Source organism: Cololabis saira, chromosome 17 (assembly GCF_033807715.1).
Source record: "Cololabis saira isolate AMF1-May2022 chromosome 17, fColSai1.1, whole genome shotgun sequence".
In the NCBI taxonomy this organism is placed as follows: domain Eukaryota; kingdom Metazoa; phylum Chordata; class Actinopteri; order Beloniformes; family Belonidae; genus Cololabis; species Cololabis saira.
Genome location: NC_084603.1, coordinates 3,549,077 through 3,570,600, shown reverse-complemented (window position 1 = coordinate 3,570,600; position 21,524 = coordinate 3,549,077).

The window sequence follows — 21,524 nt, the reverse complement described above, 5'->3', positions numbered from 1 at the left end:
GTGCTAACCACCAAGTCACCGTGCTGCCTTCTAAAAATAAATACAAAATACAAAAACATACCGTATTTTCTGGACTATAAGCCGCTACTTTTTTCATAGGTTTTCAACCATACGGCTTATACAAAGGTGCGGCTATTCTGTGGATTTTTCTTCCACCGCTAGGGGGAGTGCTAACCGGAATTATAAAAAAACCGAAGACAAAATAAATGCAAAGAAGAATACGCTACTTCTTCTTTAGCAGATAGAAGTAGAAGCAGATTTCAAACAGATAAATAGATAAATAAATAGCGGTTATTTTCTCTTGGTTCTGTCCAGTTTTTAATCAGCAAAGTTGCTGCCGTGTTAAAAGACACTGTTAGGAAAGGATCTATTTAGGTACAAACATGTACATCATTTACAGTTCAAAATGGTTCTGTACATGTAGTAAATATCTAACAACATAAATATCTGCGGCTTGCATATCTTTTTTTTTTAAATAAAATGGATGCGGCTTATATACAGGTGCGGCTTGTATATCTTTTTTTATTGTTTTTTAAAAAATAGAGCGGATGCAGCTTATATACAGGTGCGGCTTATAGTCCAGAAAATACGGTAATTAAAATTGTAAAGTCAAGATTTCAAATTTAGTTTTTTCATCCAATGCACAATTGAAACAAAACAAACTCATGCCTATGTCAGCAGATAACAAGACATCAGGAAGGGATTTGTTATCTAGAGCAGCGTTTCCTAACTCTGGTCCTCGGGGCACACTGTCCGACATGTTGTAGATGTTTCCCTGCTTTCAGCACACCGTGGGTCATCAAGCTGTGTCACCAACAGAGTTGTGCAGACTGTGATGACAAGCTAATGAGGACCATTAATTAGAACCAGGTGTGTCGATGCAGGGACACATCTAAAACATGCAGGAGAGTTTCCCCCGAGGACCAGGGTTGGGAAACACTGAAGACTGTTATGAGGGCGGATCCTGATGCCTTTTGACAACCTGACGAGGAAGTATGATCTGTCCAGCTGAAACATTTTCTGTGATTCACAGTTAAGATTGCTTCTTAGAAGTGCTCTTGGATCTGAAATAGGGCTGTTCGATTAATCGATTTTAAATTGTAATCGCGATTATGTAATTAGAACGATGTTAAAATGTGAAAATCGCAAAATCGATTTTTCACTTTTTTTTTTTAACCTTGTCTGCACACATATTAATGATTGATACCATATTAATGATTGATGGAAATACCTCTCAATACCTGCGACAAGTGCCCCATGGGAGAGGCTCTTTAGTGTAGGAGGACATCCCTCAAGCCAGATGCCGTAGACCGGCTCGTGTTCCTTGCAAAAAACTTGCAAATGTGAATATCAAATGTAATGAGTGACATTACACACCTCTACCTCCTTCATGGGTTGCATTATTATTTAGCATGCAAAGACCCAGTTTAGTTTAATAAGAAAATGTCTTGTTTTATTTAATTGGAAATATAACTTACTGTATGTTTGCAAGTGCTGATTTGCTGATTTTTTTTTTTCAGAGATAAAACTATATTTTATTATATTTTTAAAAACTTTTTTTCAACTTATTTTACAGAGTTTTGCACTTTATTCATTCATTTTTGGTTTAATAAGAGCAAAGTTTGCACTTAAAGCCCAATGGGGCAAATGTTCAATAAAAAAACAGCATATTTGAAATCATTTCTTTGCCTTTTGTCAATTCACAAAATAATCGTAATCGTAATCGAAAATCGGATTTTCAGAGAAAAAAATCGAGATTTTATTTTTGGGCAAAATCGAACAGCCCTAATCTGAAATGTCTTTAGCTATGCTAAGTGAAGTGGAGCGACTGCTTCTTGAGGGAAATACACCTTGTCTCATTTTAAAAGTGTATCTTCCTTTGATGGAAGATGCTCTGAGAGATGGGAGTCCGACTTGGGTGTGATAATAAGTATAGAGCTTTGGTCTTATGTTTAAAAAGTCTAACTGCCACTATTAATCCTAGATACAAGTTGAACCATTGTATGTAGACTAGAGGTGGGTGCAATTCATCGATGTGTCGATGCATCGCGATGCGTCACGTGACGATTTGGAATCGATTAATAAAAAAAAAAAAAGAAATTATTATTATTTTTTTTTTAAGTTATCCTATCCAGATTCCAGACTGAATAAGCTGCTGAATAATTTCATTTTCAAGAATGCACATTTCTTATTGTTCACTTGAAATATTGCAGATATGTTTACACTAAATAAATTTGATGGAAGTACATATCTTGTTTACTTGAATTAATGAACTCATTAAATCCAGGGCTTGACCGTTTTCAGTGTTTCCACCAATAGAGGGCGCTCTCATGCAAGTGCAGCTTTCCCTGGTCAAAGTTAAGGAAGTCAAAGAGCAAATGTTTACATAATCATAAAATAAATTATTTTGTGTCTTTGAAAAATACATGTCAAATGTTCAAAAAACCTTGTTATTTACTTAATGAGTGTTGTTAGACGAACTGAGTTAATTGATTGGCTATTTATTTACAAATGTAGCCACAGATGAAGACAAAATCAATCTTGTATGGAAAAAAGCATTAAAAATCATAATAATCGAAGAATCGTGGCACCAATAATCGAATCGAATCGACAATCGCTATAATCGAAGAATCAAAGCTCCAATAATTGAAATCGAATCGAATCGTGAGGTACCCTTGTTTGCACACCCCTACTGTAGACATTCTTTAAACATCTATATCGTAGAGGTTATAGAAAAACTGTGGTCATTATTATTGATCATTGTTTGTTTTGCCTCTCATTTTATGTTAACTTTATTGTCTGTTCATGGGTGTGTTAGGGAAGGGCTTTTCAATTCTGTTTGTTTTAAGTTTGAAAATTGAAAATAAAACACTCGGGAAGTGAATCAGTGAACTGGGGTCTGTTTCACAAAGCAGGTTCAACAAACTCTGAGTCTAATCCTGAACTCTTAGTTGATCTACTCTGAGATCGGAAACTCTGAGTTTTCGGTTTCAGAACAGCGGATTTGAGGTAATTTACTCAACTCTAGTAGTTTCACCTGGAGTTAAACTCGTGCGTGAGGGAAATAAAAAGCCATCATCAGCAGAGCGCTGATACAAGGATTCACCATGGCAACCGGCGACACAAAAGAGCGACATACTTTTTCTTTTTTTTATTTTAAACTTTATTTATCATTTCAATTTACAAAATCCCTTTGAGGAAACGTTAGTTTGCATCTGAAGATCCACATACTTCACGCCGTGTCCTTTTTCACCCGAATAGAATTAGAGATTTTAATGCGCGCATACGGCGAATTTGAACATGTTTTTCGAAAAAAGAGTAACACTGCAGCACAGAATATAATATCAAATTAATTTAACAGATCTCTACATCATTCACCTGCAATCCTGTGGAACTCCTTGATGGCTTGGACAGGTTTATGTAGGCTTGCCACCCGTCCCTTGAAATACGGAATTGTTCCGTAATTGAGAATTAAAAATTGCGTTCCGTATTGAACCAATACAGACACATATTATGCTCTTATTTATTCATGTAATAATATAGCCTACAGGTGGAGATCGGAAAATTTGAATATATTGCAAAACTTCATTCGTAGTAAATTCAACTTAAGGTGAAACAAATATTATTTCCCACTACATGCAAAGTGAGATATTTCAAACCTTTATTTGTTATAATTTTGATGATTAGCCTATGGCTCACAGTTTATGAAAACCCCAAATAAAAAATCTCAAAAAATTAGAATATATTATGAAATCATTAAACAATTCAATCATCAAAATTATAACCAATAAAGGATTAACATATATTGCTTTGCCTGTAATGAGACTATGTATAATGTACATGTATTACGTGGTCTGATAACCATCTCCAGACGAATATTTAATTCTCTGCGCATTAATTCTGCACCTTCATCAATTGTGTCTTCATCAAAAGGACATGCCATGTTCGTGACAATGGACTTCTAATATATATACTGACTCTGTTTTTAATGACAGACGGCAGAACTTCGCCAAAACTCGCCTGCTGACTGAATGAATGAGGAAATCAAATGTGCGTGTGGCTCTGAAAGAGGCGGAGACGCAGAAAAACTCCAGGTTCATTCATATAAACCTGGTCCTGACCAGGTTAGGTTCAGAGCGTCTGTTACTACGGTAACTGACCGAGAGCTTAAGTTACCTCTCTTTGTGAAACGGGCTAGAGTTACTCCTCTTTCTCTGGTTTGAGTTACCTCCCTTTGTGAAACGGAAAACTCAGAGTTTCCCTCATTTCAGGGTTAACAGACTCCGAGTTTTCACTAAACCTGCTTTGTGAAACGGACCCCTGATGTGTAAAGGCAGCTCGTTGCAAAATTTTGGGGCAACGACTGAAAAGGGCCGTTAGAGACAACCAGCAATAACTGGGTGAATGTGGATGGATACTTTTGAGTGAGACCAAAAAGACATTAAAAAACAAAATAATTTAAAAATCAATTCGTAAATATACTGCGAGCCAATGACATGATGCTAAAATTGGTGTAACAGGCTTTTGTTTTCTTGTTCAGATTAAGATTAAAAGTCAGGCAGCAGGGTTTTTCAACTAACTGCAATTGATGAAATGACTTCTGACTCCAATGTGAAGCGCATTACAGTAATCTAAATGTGTTGTCATAAGAGCATGGATTAAAATCTCAAAGTGACGTCAGGAAAGAAAAGGCTTAACCTTGGCCAGTTGCCGCAAGTGAAAAAAGCTGGATTTGACCACTGAGTGTCCATTAAGTCAAAGATTAATATCTAGTTTTTACACCCAAACAGGCTTGTTGTTTCTAGGTTTTAAATGTTAAGTAAACATGTACCTTAGAGGCATCACCAGGCCCAAAGAACATGACCTTATAATATTTTTTACAGAAAAATATACTGACTCTCTGTCTCTGTCTGTTGTTTCTGATGGGGAGGCCAATGCTCAGTGTTGTGTCTGTGCACGTGAGCGTGTGTGTGTGTGTGTGTGTGTGTGTGTGTTGGGGATGGGCGGTGTGGACAAAAAAATGTATCACGATAATTTCTGGCATTTAACCCAATAACGATAAAAAAATACCAATACAAAAAGTGTCATCAACGGGAATATTTCTTTCTTTCAGGCTCATTTCTTTCTTTCTTTCTTTCTTTCTTTCTTTCTTTCTTTCTTTCTTTCTTTCTTTCTTTCTTTCTTTCTTTCTTTCTTTCTTTCTTTCTTTCTTTCATGCTCATTTCTTTCTTCTTTCTTTCTTTCTTTCTTTCTTTCAGGCTCATTTCTTTCTTTCTTTCTTTCTTTCTTTCTTTCTTTCTTTCTTTCAGGCTCATTTCTTTCTTCTTTCTTTCAGGCTCATTTCTTTCTTTCTTTCTTTCTTTCTTTCTTTCTTTCTTTCTTTCTTTCTTTCTTTCTTTCTTTCTTTCTTTCTTTCTTTCTTTCTTTCTTTCTTTCTTTCTTTCTTTCTTTCTTTCTTTCTTTCTTTCTTTCATGCTCATTTCTTTCTTCTTTCTTTCTTTCAGGCTCATTTCTTTCTTTCTTTCTTTCTTTCTTTCTTTCTTTCTTTCTTTCTTTCTTTCTTTCTTTCTTTCTTTCTTTCTTTCTTTCTTTCTTTCTTTCAGGCTCATTTCTTTCTTTCTTTCTTTCTTTCTTTCTTTCTTTCTTTCTTTCTTTCAGGCTCATTTCTTTCTTCTTTCTTTCAGGCTCATTTCTTTCTTTCTTTCTTTCTTTCTTTCTTTCTTTCTTTCTTTCTTTCTTTCAGGCTCATTTCTTTCTTTCTTTCTTTCTTTCTTTCTTTCTTTCTTTCTTTCTTTCAGGCTCATTTCTTTCTTTCTTTCTTTCTTTCTTTCTTTCTTTCTTTCTTTCTTTCTTTCAGGCTCATTTCTTTCTTTCTTTCTTTCTTTCTTTCTTTCTTTCTTTCTTTCTTTCTTTCTTTCTTTCTTTCTTTCTTCTTTCTTTCTTTCAGGCTCATTTCTTTCTTTCTTTCTTTCTTTCTTTCTTTCTTTCTTTCTTTCTTTCTTTCTTTCTTTCTTTCTTTCTTTCTTTCTTTCTTTCTTTCTTTCTTTCTTTCTTTCTTTCTTTCTTTCTTTCTTTCTTTCTTTCTTTCTTTCATGCTCATTTCTTTCTTCTTTCTTTCATGCTCATTTCTTTCTTTCTTTCCTTCTTTCTTTCTTTCTTTCAGGCTCATTTCTTTCTTTCTTTCTTTCCTTCTTTCTTTCTTTCTTTCAGGCTCATTTCTTTCTTTCTTTCTTTCTTTCATGCTCATTTCTTTCTTCTTTCTTTCATGCTCATTTCTTTCTTTCTTTCTTTCTTTCTTTCTTTCTTTCTTTCTTTCTTTCAGGCTCATTTCTTTCTTCTTTCTTTCAGGCTCATTTCTTTCTTTCTTTCTTTCTTTCTTTCTTTCTTTCTTTCTTTCTTTCTTTCTTTCTTTCTTTCTTTCTTTCTTTCTTTCTTTCTTTCTTTCTTTCTTTCTTTCTTTCTTTCTTTCTTTCTTTCATGCTCATTTCTTTCTTCTTTCTTTCTTTCAGGCTCATTTCTTTCTTTCTTTCTTTCTTTCTTTCTTTCTTTCTTTCTTTCTTTCTTTCTTTCTTTCTTTCTTTCTTTCTTTCTTTCTTTCTTTCTTTCTTTCTTTCTTTCAGGCTCATTTCTTTCTTTCTTTCTTTCATGCTCATTTCTTTCTTCTTTCTTTCTTTCATGCTCTTTCTTTCTTTCTTTCTTTCTTTCTTTCTTTCTTTCTTTCTTTCTTTCTTTCAGGCTCATTTCCTCAATGTATCGTTTCTACCGTGAGATACAAATTCTTACCGTGGGGAATTTTTTTGACGGTTTATCGTGAACGGTAAAATATCGCCCATTCCTAGTGTGTGTGTGTGTGTGTGTATCTGTGTGTGTGGATGGGGTGTGTGAATGTATGAGTGAAAGGCACAGACTATAAAGCACTTTTTCTAAGATAGAAAAGTGCTATATACTGTATGTGCAGTCTATCTTGGATGGTAGGCGGAGATGTTTTTATGGCCCTAAAAGAAAATCTCCCATACTTTTCAGTCAGATGCTTATTGATTACTCAGATCTCCACTGAAATTAAAATCCTACCGAGGACTTCTCTGGTGATCGATCATCTTACACAGGGGCAGAGAGCTGCTGTGGGTGGACAGATTGGGGATTTAGAGTTTGTGTTATCAAGCAAGTTTACAATTAAACACAGTCACACGCTTGGTGAACATACACGCACACCCATACATGATCAGTTTGATTAATGGGTTTGATTTGATCTGTCTGTGGGTAAATGTGGTCATATCTCACACTAGGAAATGTTAACTTTATCCTCCCGAGCAGTTTTCATTGTCTCTCAGAATGCTGACCTGTTACACTGGTCATATTGTGTGCAAGGTGACATTGACAGACTCAGGACAGTTGCTTTTGTGTTGATTTGGTTATGAAATTGGACCACAGCCCTTTTGACCTTAAGCCGAGCATACACTGTGCGATATTTTAAATCGTATGAGAGTGTCCCATCTCACACTGCACGACTAGATCGTGGGAGTTCAAAAGTTCAGAGCCCACGATTTATGGTCTCACACTGTACGACCCGATGCTCTGATGCTCCGTCTGCTCACACTATAGGATCATAATCCTCCCGTCGGACCTCTCTGTACTGGAACTCGAGGCCGGTTTTGGGGCAGGGGTGGGCTGTGTCCACCCAAACGTGCGTCCTGCCCACCCGATCAAAGGTTATGGGGATCCTTTATTTTTTTTATAATTTTATTTTTTTATATATATATATATATATTAAAAAATCCCAAAATATCTGTACCGTTTCTGATTGGGCGGGCACTGCGCATAATTTTTAGACACAACAAAGAACGCATACCGTAAAAGTTGTGTCTCGGCGGAGGAACCCGGCGTCCCAGCAAAATGAGAAGAACCGAACAGCAGACAGCGCACACACTAAAGGCTGATTTATGGTTCCGCGTTACACCAACGCAGACCCTACGGCGCAGGGTACGCGGCGACCCGCACCGTACGTGGAAATGCGGTCTTTTTTTGCTATTAAAACATGATTTGTAATGTGAATTTGCAACACTTAAACTACAAATAATAGTTTTTGACTTGACATTAGAGATTGTGCATGCTCTCTGCGAAAAGATGAGGCAAATCGGGTCGCAGCTGCTTCAACTGTGCGATTCCTTTACGAGGAGCGACCAGGATTTCAAACACGCTTGATTTTCTTGCAACCTCATGATTTGTGATCGGGAGCTCGTCTTGAGGTGTTAATCTCGTCGTTATCCCACGTACACTGAACGAGGCACGACCAACGATTGGGTCAAAATCGGGCCCGATCAAAAAAAAGTCGCACGACTGGAAGATCGGCTCAAAACGAGCCGATAATCGCACAGTGTCTGCCCGGCTTTACAGTAGTTCAGAAGTTAGTGCTAAAAAACTCAACAATGATCAACTGATTGTTGTGGATCTTAATTTTAGGCAAATATATCCTCAGACAAGCGGGAACATTTAATATTTATCATCACCAGCAGTACGAGTTTTTTTTTTTATTGATATTGAGCATTCAGGCATGTGTTTACACAATGCCAAGACATAAGCAATGTTCTTACAGAAGTGTTGCAGTACATCAGTCTGAAAAGATGAATAAAACCCTTTACAAACAATCTCGAGTTTTGGAGAGAAAAGGATTATTTACAAGTGTTACTGGATTCAAGACAGTTGCCAATCATCCCTGGAGTGGATGTCCCATCGGATTTACTCCAAGGTTGGACTGTGTGTTGCTTAGAGAAATGCCAGAATACAAAAGCCACATCTCAGACCTTACAGGGTTCACTGAGTAGGTTAAAGACTGAAAATGCACAGTTTGTCTTGAAGGTTTGCCAGGAAAAAGTCTCTTCTGACTTAAAAGAATATGGAAGCATGTCTAAGGTTTGCAAAACTTGATTAAAAACAAACAAAAATACTTCTGGAATAATGTACAGTGGACAGATGATATCAAACCAGAGTTGTTTAGCCTTACAGCCTGTCCTAACTGCATGCGAGCGTCCGACTATCGCGTTGCACTGCGTGGCATCGGACGCTCTCTGTCCTATGGAGCTAGAACAGTCTCATAATTGACAAATGCACAGGACAAGTTTTAAATGCAAATGCAAATGCACAGACCGATTTGCAAATACACACACCGTTTCACACGTGCACAGTACAATTCACACGTGCGTAGGACAAGATACACAAATGTATTTTTGATTCGCACACAAATATAACCTGATTTACAAACGTTTTTTTTGTCTGTGAGCTGCGCTGGATTTGTGTGTGAGTTTTGAGACTCGATCCACAAATACGTTTTTTTTTAACACGGAAGGATCTGCAGCCAATCAGATGTCTTCATTTGTTCCAGCCAATCATAAAAGCGCACCCCACGTGGGGGACGCAGAGCAGTGGATAAAACACGACTTACTCTAAACCAATCAGATAAAAGGGGCGGATACACCTGCTGTTTGAGCTGCGTTAGCGCCGTTCGCTTAGAAAAGTGATTAATATTTCGAGTTGGTAGTGTCATAACCTGGCCCGTAGGCCATGACAACAACACAGTGCAAATAAAAATATGCTATTTATTTTAAAGAAAAATACGGCAAATGCAAAATAAACCAACTTGTGAGGTGTGGAGGTCAGCATCAGTAGTGTCAGTGTGTGTGAATGTGGAAAATGTGTGGTGCGTGTTGTTAAGAAAAATAGAATCAAAACCAAACAAATGAATGGGGCTGGCAGGGAAGAGCGAGCCACACTGAAGGCAGGGAGGTTTTATAGCCTGGAACACTGGGCCCAGGTGCTCCAAATCAGCCCAATCAGCTCAGCTCACACCAGACTCCTCAAAAACAAAACCGAGAGAAAGTCAGGCATGCCCACAATTAGACAGGGTCGTCACAGTAGAGTAAAGATAAATAAACAGCAACAGAAGATAAAAGATAAATAAACAGGATGGAGAGGAGATCACAGTTCTGATTTTCTTGTGATCCCGGTAAAGAAAAAAGCGCGATCTGAGATGGTTTGTCCACACTGAAAGCGTTATTTTTTTTTTTTTTTTTTTTTTTTTTTTTACCTTGTCTGCACACATATTATTGATTGATACCATGACGGTAGAAACCAAAAGTGTATATATGTGCATTATTACTGTATGTAATATATACATATATATACGCACACATATGCGTACACATACATAAATATACACATACAAACCCAGTGTTTTTTTTTTTTTTTTTTTTTGGGGGGGGGGGGTGACGACATCCACTGCCAATCCAGGAAGCAGGAACACACGGAGACACACGTCAAGCACTGGAAATCTGCAACAAAAAACCACAAACAAAGCACGAAACCGGCACGGAGCCAACCAAAACACGAACAGCAGTCGACCTAAATCTTGAGATCTGATCGCAGTCTGAGCTAAGCTATCGCTACCGCTACCTAAACCCAAAAACTAGAGAGCCAGCATGCAGGTGAACAAGCCAGTGTGTATATCTATGTGTGTGTGTGTGTATGTATATGATGAAAGCGTTATTTTGATTGACAGCTGAAACTCGCTTTTTAAAAGGCTGATTTATGGTTCCGCGTTACACCAACGCAGACCGGCGTAGGGTACTCGGCGACACACACCGAAGGGTGTGCGTCGCCGCGTACCCTACGCCGTCGATTTTACGCCATAAATCAGCCTTTATTCACCACACTACCCGCCCGTGACCTCCTGAAAGAAACTCCTAAAATAACTCCTAAAAGAGTAAAGAGACAAGTAAAAGATGGGTGAGTACTTGTAATCTTCCTATGTTTGTACTCTCTAAACAGAAAACAAGCTTGATATTGTGATATTTAAATGTTCTTCTATTTTCTTCCTGCCGCTCGCGTTGAAAGCCGGTTGAAAGCGCTGTAGGAAACGGTCATGGATGAGGAACGGCTGATCCAGTTAGTTGTAATGAGAAGTTATCTCTATGATACCTCCTCATTTCACTACAAGAACCTCAATAAAACTGGCATAAAGAAATATTATCCTATTATTATATTATTATTATATATTATCTTATTATTATATCTTATTATCTTATCAGAACCTTCCAGCTCCCTGGCGATCTCCCTCCAGCCAGCTGCCACTTTATTGAGGTTCTTGTATTGAAATGACTGTTTCCTACAGCGCTTTCAACGCGAGCGACAGGAAGAAAATAGAAGCAGGGCGTCCGACAGATGTTAAGCTCAAAACGGCGCGCCGCGTCGCTAGCGGCCAGTTTGGACAGTCCAATAGAAAATAAAGCAATGGAATTGTTTTTGTCGCTGACGCTCGCTCGCGTCGCATGCAGTGAGGACACGGTGTTAGTGTGCAAAGCCATGTTTGGCAAGACAAACAAAAACAAAACCAACAAACAAAAAAAACAGTAAACAAGTAAATAAAACAAAACACGGAATTACGTTTCAGCATGAACACCTCATACTATCTAGCACGGAAGTGGAAGGCTGACGATTTGGTGTTTTACAGACATGGGACTGGGGCAAGTTGCAGTCGGTCAGTACGGCTACATCCACATCTAAATTAGTTCCCGAGGAATCCCAGTATACGTGCGCTGAATTATTGAGTGAGGTGCTCTAGGTGGCGCTACACACTACACGCTCTTTTTGCATTGGCATACTTCTGGATAGTTGGAACAATTTGAAGGACGACCACTCTTTGCCATGTCTTCTTCGTTGTTGTCGTCTTCTTCTTTGTTCTTGTTCTTCGTTGTTCCACATCCCTCTTCTTCTTCTGCTACTGTGTTGTTGTCATACGTGAATGTCCCGCCTTTGTGGTGTCGCCACTTCCGGAAGGGGGAGTCCCAGGCCGGTCAATAGCTTGGCTAAGTGGTTTGTGTATACATGCCGTGATAGCTCGATTCATAACCGCATTATCATGACTTTTAAAACTTCTATAACAGCCAGACTAAGGCAATAATCGACTTTCTCTTAGTGCATGTAAATGTTCCGAATGACTGGTGGACTATTCTGCATACCAAAGTATTCTGGGGACAATTATTACATAAACATAAACAATGGCAGGTACAAACTCCCCTAGTGGGAGAAAAACCTTAAGCCAAACAGTGGCAAGGAAAAACAAATGTGAGGCCATCTGTCCAACAACTAAAGCTTGGTCAAAACTGGGTAATGCAACAAGACAACAATAGTTTTCAGTCAAAGGGCAGAATCCACTAATTAAAACAAACCATTTCACATGTGTTTGGTCTGAGTCACAGCAGAACACATGGGGCCTGATTTACTAAAGGTTTGCGTGCGTAAAAAACGTGTGCAAACTTGACATCACCCGCAAACCAAAGTGCCAGCTGATCTACTAACAGCGTGCAAAGAGGACTGCGCCTCTCAAAAGAGCAAAATAGCACACGCTATTCATTTAGTACTTTTGCCCTGATGAATAATCAATATGGGGCGTACCCGCCAGAAATCGCTAAATACTGGGAGGGGAAAATGCAAATATGTCCATTTACCACGCTGACGCGCAATGAGATTTACCAAGCCTGAAAGTTTTTGCGGGGATTGTGATTGCGTCTGTATTTAATACGTTCGAAAGGAAGGTGCTAATCTGCCCAGCATTACGCACCGATGCTTGTTGGTGCCTGATTTGAGGACTGGGGTGGGGATGGCTCAACTTGTGGTGAGGATTCTCCACATGCAAAAGGAGAAATATTTTATTTGAATGTTAAATCGAGTATTATTCAGCAAAAGGTTGCCACAGGAGGCACATTCATTGTTTTATTTGTGATAATAAATAAATCACGTGTTTTCATGGAGAAAAAAGTGTTTTCTATTGTGCGCCTGTTCTGCAGTTGGCTCTAGCGTGTCATACCCCAGCAGGTGTTGTGCCGTATTCAGCACCCCTGCCGTGAAAAGCACCCCCTTGTCGACATATATTACCCACAGATCTCTTATTCACAAGTAAATGTCAAAAAGGACTAAATGCTCATGTTTTAATTTACTACAAATGACAACGTACAACACAATGACAAAAATGATATTCTCATTCCGTGTCACGTTCTGTTTAGCGTCCAGTTTTGTGTTAATGATTCATGTTTAAATGCGCTCATGGATTCCACAATAGTCATACTTTCCCACAATCACAGTCACAGATAACAAAAATCGGGTAAATGGTTATTGATGTCATTAATTAATAGCCTGCTTACTGTGTTGTCTTCCATAATATTTGTAAATATATATAATATAAACTCCTAAGTATGTGTTTGTGTGAGTGTGTATATATAAATATATTGAAGTGTCAGTGTGTTGTTTTTTTTCTTGGTCTACTTATCATTGAATATACGAGGGGGTGCTTTTCACGGCAGGGGTGCTGAATACGGCACAAACAATTTGCCTCTTCCACTAATATCTCTAACTCCAACTCGTCAAATTTCATTTTGCGCTTGCGACTATATCCTGCTTTCCATCCAGACTCTCCATGGCGCAAAGTTTCATTTAAATACTGCTGTTTGCACCTGTGATCAATTGCGCACGCAATCTTAGTTGATCACCTGCAAAACACACAAACAACAGCACGTGCAAACTTTTTCAGTACACACGCAATTTAGTACTCTTTATTTAGGATCTTAGTAAATCGGGCCTATGGTGCGTTAACTTAAACCCCTCTGAGTTACTGGGTCAGCCCGTCCACTCAACGCTGCTGACTCTTACAGGTTATTATAAGAAGAAAGGGATTCTGTCTCAGTCTTTTTTTATTCAGGAGCAGGCTAAACTGAGCGAAAGAGCTTGATATCTTTTTAATATACAGTGCATCTATCAGGATTTGCTCCTTGCCCACTACTAAATCATGAGGGTATTTAGTATTGTTCACGTGATTTTTTTTATTTTGCACATGATCTCATTTGAAAAGATAAAGCAGGATTAAAAAAGGGGGTACAAGCTCTTGCACAACTGTGTTACAGATATTTTTAGTACTTTCAGCATGGAGAAAAAGGATAACTAAATGTCCACACCTTCTCAGAGTCATGTTTTATCTAAAAGACTAAATCTGTTACCTTTGTTTCAGGATATGAAACCCAGGCTGCTCTAGACAAGCAACACTTTACCTTTAATAACCCACCAAAACAATTGGTTTTTGTGCTGAAAGAGGCATCTGAGCGAGAAAAAGTAATCAGTGGTCAGACAAGCACAGGTGGTGGAAGGAGTGTGTGTGTGTGTGTGTGTGTGTGTGTGTGTGTGTGTGTGTGTGTGTTTGGAGGGGGTGTTTGCGCTCAAGGAGTCTAGGAAGAAGACAGGGGGAAGTGCCACAGACACAGCGAAGACATTTAATTCAGCACGGTGCTTCACTGACACTTAATCTCCTTCAGTCCTCTGGAAGGTGAAAGCTGGGAGGCAGAGGGGGTTTCCCCGCCATGTGCAGGAGCCACAAATCTCCCGCAAATGAACACTGAGAGCCTGCTGTGTGTTTGCAGCCGCATCTCAGCGCATCCACACAAATCTCCTCCATCCTGAGAGTCAGTTACACACAGATCTTCAACACTTAACAACACAAAGGACATCGCTCTGTAGCACTTAAACATGAGTATTTATTTCCAGCAAAACTAGTGAATCCCAAACAACTGGTGACTCCAGAATAGTTTGTTTAGTTTATTTTCGGTCATGGACATAAAAAAAATAAATAAAAAACCAAGAGTAAAACTGACAACAAGAAAACGTTCAATTGTTCAAAGATAACATAACAAAAAAGTTTCCAGTATACAAATAAACAAATAACATCTAGACCGAAAAAGGGGTAGGCTGAAGCAAAGCTTATTATTTGCCTACCCTCAAAAAGATTAATTAAATTAATAAAATAAAAGCAAAAAGTAAGAGAAAGACTGCCCGTAAAACAAATTGCCTCTGTAGGGATAACAAACATTCCTCAAAAAATGAAAGATTTTTAAAATAAAGGTGCAGTCTACATGTTACCTTCATCCTTAAAAAATCAAAGCAAATCACCAATTAAATAAATAAATACCCAAATCAACATCAAGCCACTCATTAATATAATATAAGGAAATCATCCTTCTTTTCAATGTTTTTTTAAATAAAGTTAATAGTTAATAGTAAAATGAAAGGCTGGTGAATATTGGTTTCATATTTTGGCAGTGACTGAAATTACATTTAACACTCAATTAACAGTTAATAGTCCACTTAAATGTCCTTGGTCATTTGGAAGGCAATTTTACAGTGATGAATGAAGTGGTGGTTTCCCTCTGAACAGCTGGAATATCACTGGTTATTAAAATCTGTGTGCAAGTGTTGGGCTACAAAGCTGCCTAAAGCTATCCAGGTTTATTAAGATATTGTAGATAAAGATTAATTATCTGTGTTAATTTAATCAATCTCGTTGATTGCTGGCTTGGTGATTCGTTTATCCCCTGTTTGACAAATAATTTCATTTTAAACTTATCAGCAAGTAATCCTCAATGCGCCAGCTGTACATTAAGGGCCTGATTTACTAAAGGTTTGCGTGTGTAAAAACCTGTGCAAACTTGACATCACCCGCAAACCAATGTGCGAGCTGATCTACTAACAGCGTGCAAAGAGGATTGCGTCTCTGAAATGCGCAAAATTGCACACGCAATTCAGTTAGTACTTTTGCCCTGATGAATAATCAATATGGGGCGTACCCGCCAGAAATCGCTAAATACTAGGAGGGGAAGATGCAAATTGGTTTCGCGCAATGAGATTTACCAAGCCTGAAAGTAATTGCGCGTATTGTGATTGCGTCTGTATTTAATACGTTCGAAAGGAAGGTGCTAATCTGCTGCTGCTGTTATTGTGGCAAGGAGGCGACATCCAAAATCAAAGAATACGCAGAGAGAGAGTCTTTATTCTGCTGCATGCTATTTTAAAAATGGTTTTATTAGTTTTATTAAGTTTTTTTAAAGGCCACTTTTTCTTTAGTTCTTCGCCTTCTTGCCACCTTCTCTTATTGTGCCCCCCTCCACTCGCCCACAAGCAGGCCAAGCCTTTGTGCAAAACTTTATATTTTATTGATTATTTATCTTATTGAACGTGAAATCATCCTTCGTAAATTACATTTAATTAAAACCTGTGCTTATTAATCACAAAACACAGGTTAAACATCATGACCAAATCCGCTCCGACCCGCTGTGTCAGGATCAGCGCAGACAGACTGCAGCTTCGCCTGAATTATGGTTCCACGTTAAATCGACGGCGTAGCCGGCGCGTAGGGTCGCGGTGGGCTGTGCGTCGCCGCGTACCCTACGCCGTCGGTTCTGCGTTGGTGTGACGCGGAACCATAAATCAGCCTTTAGTGTGCGCTCTGTGCGCTGTTCTGAACACTTCTCTTCTCTTCTTGCCATATGATGGTCCCGTCTGTCACACATTTACTGTCAGTGTTTGCTATATAATATATAATATTTGCAATATACTGTGGACATCTGAATAAAAACTTAACTCATAAATAGATGAATCAAAGCGCTCTCCAGCTCTGTGTCTGATTGTCTTTTTCTCCTCAGATCATGCAGAGCACCGCCGGGTCACGCAAACCCGACCAATTAAATATTCAAATCAAATTCAGTCCTGTGGCCCGTTTTTCTATTTCGTATTTTTGATCTGTGCCTAAAATTGAAATATGAAAAACCCGACGTTTTTCCGTTTTTTGTGTTACCAACTGCATTTATTCTATCGCAGGTTTTCTCCGATATTGCGTTTCTTTTGGTAATGTTTAAATTTATTTGCTGTAGTTCATGAATGTGTTTATTTGCCTCTTCCACTAATATCTCTAACTCCAACTCGTCAAATTTCATTTTGCGCTTGTGACTTGTGACTGTGCTTTCCAGACTCTCCATGGCGCAGAGTTTGCGCTCGCAAACCTTAAGACGCGCAACACCTCATTTAAATACTGCTGTTTGCACCTGTTATCAATTGCGCACGCAATCTTAGTTGATCATCTGCAAACCACACGCAAACAGCACGCGCAAACTTTTTCAGTGCACACGCAATTTAGTACTCTTTATTTAGGATCTTAGTAAATCGGGCCCTAAGAGTAGTTACAAAGCTTTATAAAGGTGTAACTCCCTTTCCACATAGCTGGTAAATGTAGATATAGATTATTAATTGTAAGAAGTCTAGAATAACCAAGACAAAATTAATGTGCAATTGTGGTCCGTGTATCTTTTGGTCATTGGATTTTTCCATCATGAGTGGGAATCAAAAAACAAAAAACGATTGGTTTATTTGATTTTCCTTTTAAAACAAAAAACAAATATTGAATTACACTGCATTTTTTCTTTTTCTGTGTTAATATGATTTAACAAAGATTCAAAATACGCTTTTATTTTCGTTTTCTATTTCATATAAGAAAAATGAAATTACTAGTCAACAGGAAGGAAAAAACGAACCAAAAACAACCGTTTATTCATATTCAGTGCAGTGGTGGGTGTGCTTGTGAGAACTGGGGTCCCTGGAGGTCCTGGAGAGCCAATGTCCCCGTAGCGCGAGGTGTCCCCGGCGAGCTGCAGTGTTTGGCGGGCTGTCTGTGAGTGTCCTGGGGTCCCTGGAGGTCCTGGAGAGCACGAGTCCCCGTACCGGGAGCTGTCCCCGGTCCGATCAGTGCAGTGTTTGGCCGGTGTGCTTGTGAGAACTGGGGTCCCTGGGTCCCTGGGTCGGGTCCCGGGACTCGTAGGTCCCTGGGTCGGGTCCCGGGACTCGTGGGTCCCTGGGTCGGGTCCCGGGACTCGTGGGTCCCTGGGTCGGGTCCCGGGACTCGTGGGTCCCTGGGTCGGGTCCCGGGACTCGTGGGTCCCTGGGTCGGGTCCCGGGACTCGTGGGTCCCTGGGTCGGGTCCCGGGACTCGTGGGTCCCTGGGTCCTGGCCACTTTCGCCCGATTTTCAGACACTTTGGCCGGCTTTCGGCTTCCTTCGGGCCCGCCTCTGCGGCGCTGCTCCCCCCGACCACCTGGGGGCTGGCAGCGCCTCCCTCTCGGTAGCGGGACCGAGTCGACCCGTCCGCCCCAGGTGTCCCCCCACGGAGCCCCGCCGCCGGGACCCAGGGACCCACGAGTCCCGGGACCCGACCCAGGCACCCAGAGACCCCAGACACTCACACCCAGCCCGCCAAACGCTGCACTGCTCCCGGCCAAGACCGGGACCACGTCCCGGTACGGGGGGTAGGCTACTTGGGCTTTCCCTTTGCCTCCTGGACCTCCAGGGACCCCAGTTCTCACAAGCACACCGGCCAAACACTGCACTGATCCCGGCCAGGACCGGGGACAGCTCCCGGTACGGGGACTTGTGCTCTCCAGGACCTCCAGGGACCCCAGGACACTCACAGACAGCCCGCCAAACACTGCAGCTCGCCGGGGACACCTCGCGCTACGGGGACATTGGCTCTCCAGGACCTCCAGGGACCCCAGTTCTCACAAGCACACCCGCCAAACACTGCACTGAATATGAATAAAGGTTGTTTTTGGTTCGTTTTTTCGTTCCTGTTGACTAGTAATTTCATTTTTCTTATATGAAATAGAAAACGAAAATAAAAGCGTATTTTGAATCTTTGTTAAATCATATTAACACAGAAAAAGAAAAAATGCAGTGTAATTCAATATTTGTTTTTTGTTTTAAAAGGAAAATCAAATAAACCAATCGTTTTTTGTTTTTTGATTCCCACTCATGATGGAAAAATCCAATGACCAAAAGATACACGGACCAATTGTTGTAAATCTTTTTGAAATTTTGTTTGTTAAAAAAAAAACAAAAAAAACCCACACAAGCTTTTGCATCCAAACACACGTTGACTTTTACATCCCTTTCAGCAAGATTTTGTGTCTTAGAAGTGTGGATGCTTTTGTCTTCAGCTAATAAAATCCCCTCACAACTTGAGGCGTCCTCAGCCAGCTGTGTATCAGACTGCGTGCTAGTTCTCTGATTCACGCTGTGATAGAGGTTCGTATCAAAGGTCTGGTCCTCCTCAGCACACAGCTGCTCACATACTTCAGCACGCACTGCTTTGAGATGCAATTTTAATATAAGTTTTGGAAACACCATCTGATGAGAATGCAGGAAGCTTTCATACTTTTGGACCTTTTTTTTTTTGCTTTTGTTAGCATGCTTAGCTCCATGTTTGGAGTTGATTGCTGAAATAAAATGTGTTCATTGGTCACTGCCACTGTCCCGTTGCAAAGAGGACATGCCGGCTTGTGTTCATATGCAACAAAACATTTCTCTTTGCATCTCTCTTTCATTTTTTTCCTCTTTTTTGTGTTGCTTGTTTAGAAAACTGTAGGAATGTGGGCTTTTGAGACACAGACATCTGGTGGTTGTATTATAAGTGTATTTCTCAGTGAGCTCTCACAGGCCAGATAAAACGAGGTGGTGGGTTGTTTTTGGCCTGTGGGCTTTGAGTTAGACACGCAATGCTCTATTTCACGAGTGTCTCATCTGCTCTACTCTTGAACTTCAGATTACACTGATCAGTTTATTTTGTCCCTCTTGGCAAATACCACAGAGACAAGGCCAGCGGGGATCTGAGGTTGCATCGTCTGGGTAGGTAACATTAAAAATAAAGAATTTTAAAAGGTTCACAAACTTTCAAACAACACTGTACTTGATACATAATGCAAAAATATCTAGAATTGTCTTTTGCATTTAGTGATAGTAATAAGATATTCAAGTTTTTAAATATAATACCGTCCTGTCATGACACCGTATTCTTTCACTTCTTCTCTCTTGTGCCCTTGGTGTGTCTCTTTTCGAGGACTGACCTGGACTGTCTACATAACTGCTCCTATCTTCCTTTTAATAAAGGGGAAAAGATCATTTCATGTACTTAGGCATAAACATGCACACAGATTATATACATGCCTTCATATTAATTTCTAAGATATTTACTCGAGCCTCAATCATCCCATGTATTTAAACAAAACTCTTACTCAAACCCTTGACCAAAACCTAATTCAGGCTAAAACCAAGTTCCTAATACTTAAAGGAGCCGTCTGTAAGAAATGTCCAAAACTGGTACTGCAGTCACTTTCAAAATATTGTTGAGCGGCGTGTACCCTCCCCCTCCTCCCCCCGACCAGAGGTTGCCAGGTAGGCTGCAGAATGCAGCAGGAACGTAGGCTGCCATGGCTGCCATAATTAGAGCCGAGCTGGCAACCCTGATGCCGAAACAATACTGACTTGGTGATTGGGAGATAGGTGGAGGGTGGAGCTTCAGAAACAATACTGACTTGGTGATTGGGAGATAGGTGGAGGGTGGAGCTTCAGAAACAATACTGACTTGGTGATTGGGAGATAGGTGGAGGGTGGAGCTTCAGAAACAATACTGACTTGGTGATTGGGAGATAGGTGGAGGGTGGAGCTTCAGAAACAATACTGACTTGGTGATTGGGAGATAGGTGGAGGGTGGAGCTTCAGAAACAATACTGACTTGGTGATTGGGAGATAGGTGGAGGGTGGAGCTTCAGAAACAATACTGACTTGGTGATTGGGAGATAGGTGGAGGGTGGAGCTTCAGAAACAATACTGACTTGGTGATTGGGAGATAGGTGGAGGGTGGAGCTTCAGAAACAATACTGACTTGGTGATTGGGAGATAGGTGGAGGGTGGAGCTTCAGAAACAATACTGACTTGGTGATTGGGAGATAGGTGGAGGGTGGAGCTTCAGAAACAATACTGACTTGGTGATTGGGAGATAGGTGGAGGGTGGAGCTTCAGAAACAATACTGACTTGGTGATTGGGAGATAGGTGGAGGGTGGAGCTTCAACATAAACATCAGTTGAGGGCTGCAACTCCTCTTTTTAAACTGGAATATCCTGGCTTGAGTGCTGTTGTCAGTGACATAAGTATTTGAAATGAACATGATTTTTAAATGTCTGTTGACATATCGGGGTCATTTTATGATTCGTTTTATTATTGCTCTTACATACAGCTCCTTTAAAGAGATTTACTCGAGCCTCAATCATCCCATGTATTTAAACAAAACTCTTACTCAAACCCTTGACCAAAACCTAATTCAGGCTAAAACCAAGTCCTAATACTTAACTAGATCTGAAATAGTGTTAGAAAACGAGGATGGGCCAAAATCACTCACTCTGATGTTCTAAATCTCTACCTGGTCCTCATAAAGATAGATGGAAAAGCTCATACACACATCTAAACACAGATGCACAAAGAGTCCCTCTTTGATCTGGTGCAGTGGCATCTGTCCCATATGGTTGTCAGGCACACTGAGCTCTATCTCTAGTGCAGCATCTGGGTCTAACGCCAGTGGTTTTCTCTGTTTGATGTTATGTAACACTACCACATTTTTAGCTTTACCTAAACTGTGAACTATTCTGCTGTTTTCCTTGTTTTTTTTGTCTGAAACTTGCCATTTGATAACAGTGCTTCTCAATAGGTGATTTATTGATTTATTTCACCTCTTCACGCAGTCATTAGAGGATAAAACGGAACGGTGCAGACACTTAGACAACTCTGAAATACTGTGTATTTTCATTGATTCATATTAATATCCCCAGACTAA